At 41.6% G+C, this 4,127-nt stretch overlaps 1 pseudogene; it reads left to right on the top strand.

The window, feature by feature from the left end:
* The first annotated feature begins 858 nt into the window (after nucleotides 1–858).
* LOC111739893 lies at nucleotides 859–985 on the top strand (annotated as a pseudogene).
* The last annotated feature ends 3,142 nt before the right edge of the window (nucleotides 986–4,127 follow it).

The raw sequence follows: 4,127 nt of genomic DNA on the forward strand, positions 1-4,127 counted from the left end.
AACACCTGATTGCAAGGTGGGGCTGGGCTGGGGCTCAGGGGGCCAGGTAGCCAGGGGCCAGCAGGAAAGCACATCATACCCCCAGGTAGCCTGGGGGAAATGAGGCAGCTGAAAAGAGGTAGAAGGTGGAGTGGAAGTTGAAGTCAGCACTGTTGTCCTTTACTATAGCCCCCCAGGGTGGATTCTGTCAATAAGGATGCTGAATGGTGCTACCTGTCCTGGAATGAGAGGTGCAGAGCATTTGAAGAGTGGGCCAGCTAAGAGGAGAAGTTTGTATACCTGTTACTCCATCTCATCTTGCCCTCTTCATGGGGGAAGCAGAACTAGTTGTTTGCAAATAGCTACCCTTCATGGAGAAAAAGACATCTATCCTTCTCTCCTGGGCCATAGGCCATCTGTCCTCTGGCTGTCTGCAGCAACATGAAGGATGAGCCTTAACTCTTCCACATCAGCTCAGGTGACATGTAAAAAATAAGTGCTCTATTTCTCCTTTTGTCATTAAAGCAACCAAGGCCAGTCGGGTGTTTGCCGCAGGGAGCTCACCAGCTGCAATGTCCCCAGTTCTCTTGCCTCCTGCAGCTGTAGAGGACCTCTCTGTCTCTCCTCCCCAGCATTATGGGGATGTTGCCTGAGCCATAGCCAGCGTGCTGTCCTGATTCTTCCTGCACTGGCCCATGGAGTAAGAGCAGATTTCTGGGTGTGTGTGGTGTGGTGTGGGGTGTGTGTGTGTGTGTGTGTGTGTGTAACCCCACTGGCAGAGCCAGGAGCGCAGAAAGGCCAGGCTGTGCTGGATGCTGCAGTTCCAAAGATTAATATGTCTCTACTTTTGAGGAAATCAATGTCGAATAACAATAGCAAGTCTATGGCCATGCTGCCCTGAACTAGCTGGATCCCATCTGATAGTCTGATCTCGAAAGTTAAGCAGAGTCGGGCCTGGTTAATACTTGGATGGGAGACCACCTAGGAAGACCAGGTGCTGTAGGTGTAAAAAAAAAAAAAAATTTAAGAGATTGTAAACTGACAAGGTCCTTGCAATCTGTGAAGTCAACTAAGGATTGCCTCACCTGAAAAAAGAAAAAAGAAAAATAGCAAATATCTGTATAGAAATATCTGTATAGAACTCTAGTTTGCAAATCACTCTTTTACATAAAATTTCACTTACTCTTTACTTTGACTTTGTAGTGTAAGTATTATTTTCATTTTCAGATGAGGGAACTACAGCTAAGAGATGCTAAGCAACTTTTGCCAAGGCACACAACTAGTAAATAAAGAAGTCCCTGGGCTTGCTGCCAGGTTTCCCCAGGCTCCAAAAGCAATCTGCGGTTTGGTTAATTGGAATCTCATGTCTTTGTTACTTCTCACTTTTAATTATTCCTCGCAGTTTAAAGTTAAAGACACTTTGAGGTACCTCAAACAGTCTACTGTCTGTCAGAGTGAGAGAGAGGGGAAAGAAGACAATTTGCAAGTGATCAAAAGATAGTCCTGATATTTAAGATTCTCTTACTTTTTATTTTTTGGTTTAGGTCTTAGGCATCTCAGATCCAGGCATCAAAGGACTTGAGCGCCTGCACCCCAGCAATCCCACTGCAAGGATCTCCCACTAGATTGGAAGTTGGGGGCTGGGGGATACCACTATTCTTAGGAGAGGCAGGAAGGAGGGGGAGGGGCTGAGGACAAGGCCTGAGCTTCGACTGAACACGGACTCCCCCTCTGGCTCCCATCCTTCCAGCGCTAGTAGCTGTAGAGTCAGTCCCTGGCTCCCCATCTTCAAGGCCGCTGATTTAGTCTTATGACAGCTTCAGATGAGGTTTAGGTGTACAGTTGTATTTAGCAAATACATGTGCTGAAAACATTGATTTCTAAAATGTATAGAATATATTGCATTTTGGTAACTCTGCTTTAAGGATTCTCCTGCTGCCCCTCTCCCCTCCATCTGTCTCCCTCTCCCCTCTCTTTCCAGTACTGAAGGCCCTAGTAGCTTACCTTTCCTTTAATTTCATACCAAGTTTGTGCCAATCTGATAGAAGTTTCTTAGTGAAGCCTCTATTGGCAGTACATATGCTATTTCAAACCACTCCAAAAAAAAAAAAAGAAAGAAAGCAAGCAAGCAAGCAAGCAAGCAAGCAAGCAAGCAAGAAAGAAAGAGAGAAAGAAAAAAGAAAAAGGAAAAAAGCTGTAAGTGGGTGGTAGACAATATTTTGACATATTATTCAAGGTTTTTTCTTCTCCAGGCTTTCTTATACCCACTACCGTCTCTCACCACTGGAGACACAAGGATGAGATGCTAAATGCACTTTCCTCAGGAGAGAGCAGACAGAGACAAATGCTTGGTTCCGAGTTCTAAAATAGAGTCTTAAGATGCACAATAAGAAGAAAAGTCTTGAAAGCCAAGGCTTCTGTTGAAAGAAGCGGGTTTCTCAAGAGAGAAGAGATTTTAAATTCTGAAAAGCTTGGCTTTGGTCATTAATAACCAGTGGTTTCAATGTCCAAAGGTTCTTGAGAGCTGATGTGGACGTCTCCTCCCAACCCACATCCAGGAGCTGAAATCAGCCATGGTGGAAGCTTTTATACCCAAACTGGCAAATACTACAAACCAGGGCTTTTCCCTCGCTGGAGAATCAATTGTTGAACATTTAAACACATCATTGATTTATTTCATAAACTATTGCCACGAGGATGGGGCAGAGATCAGATCAGAGACTCAAGAGTGTGTGAGCCAAAAAGGTCTCTGATCTTCCCCTGACTACACAGGGGTAAGGACTGCTGTCAAGACTGATGGGGATGGCATATCTCGGAAACCAAAAACATGATGGATGCCAGTGAGCATGTGGGATACCTTTCCTTCAAGACACAGGACCCTGAAAATTAGGTCACTTTCCATGAGGAAGAATCAAGAATTGACTATTTTCCATAAAAGGAACTGGGTTGATGACATTTCCTGTTGCTGGGCAGAAATGAAGGCTCAAGAGATAAAATCAATTACAGGAAAAGAAAGAATAAAGAAAGGTAAATTTTTTTTCCTCCAGCCCACTTTTAAGGCTGTAAATTAAATATCAAACACATTATGAGCTGTCTAGTGAATATGCTTTGTTTTTTCTTCTTTTGTTTGTTTTGGAATAGTGACAAATGTAAGAGAATATAAGAGAAAAGACATCCTTTCTTATATAATAGCTAGTGCAATGTTTATGTGGCAGTGAAGAGTTGGTGGGGATTGGGAAGAACAGTGATGCCTGCTACCGCCAATGAAAAAGTCAAGATTTATTCACTTATTAATTTTTTTCAACAAGCCAAATATTAAAACCCAACGGTGGCAAGTTACTTTCAAGAACATCATTCATCACATTAAATTATGTTGTTCATTAAAATCTTATTGATTTATGTGGTTTCATTTGTATTTTTTGTACATATGTTTTTACAATTATATGAGGGTTATAAGCATATGGCTTTATGCCTACTTGATATGTATACTCTAAATAACAAAATTATTTAAGGCAATATTGAGGATCCATAAAAACTGTTTTCTTTAAAACAGGTCTATAACAATTTTTTCTCTTTAAAAGGGTCCATGAATTACATATTTGATGACCAGATGTCATTGAATTTTTTTTAAAAAGATATTTTCTTAATAAGTCCTCTAGGAATTTTCACTATTTTTATTGCCTCATTTATTATAGGGCTTATTAACTTTTTCTACCAGTTCCTTCTGTGCTATGATTTTCTCACAAATGAAATCCCATTTAATGGCCAGCCACCCCAAGGACCCCACTTAAGATACATCTATGGAGTAGCCCCCTCTCTTTTGATTGTTGAGTTCACAAAAATGCTGCACTGAACATAAGAAAACTAGTAAGAAAATACCCCAGAAGGCTGAGCGAGCTGTAGATTTCTTCATAATTCTCTGATAAACATGGATTCCCGTGGCCCCCAGATATGCTATGCTAGAAAAAGAAAAGAGGGACTATTGGTGAAAACCATGCACAATGGCAACTGAAAAATGTGTGCTGATCAGCGGAAACAGGGAAAGGAGAACAAGTGGAGAGAGAGTCAAGACCGCCCTGAGACTAAAACGAGATAGAAACAAATGACAATACCTAAGAGAGTCACAAAGGAAACACTGAGAAGAAAAT

Source organism: Pteropus vampyrus, unplaced genomic scaffold (assembly GCF_000151845.1).
Source record: "Pteropus vampyrus isolate Shadow unplaced genomic scaffold, Pvam_2.0 Scaffold55, whole genome shotgun sequence".
NCBI classification, from domain to species: Eukaryota; Metazoa; Chordata; class Mammalia; order Chiroptera; family Pteropodidae; genus Pteropus; species Pteropus vampyrus.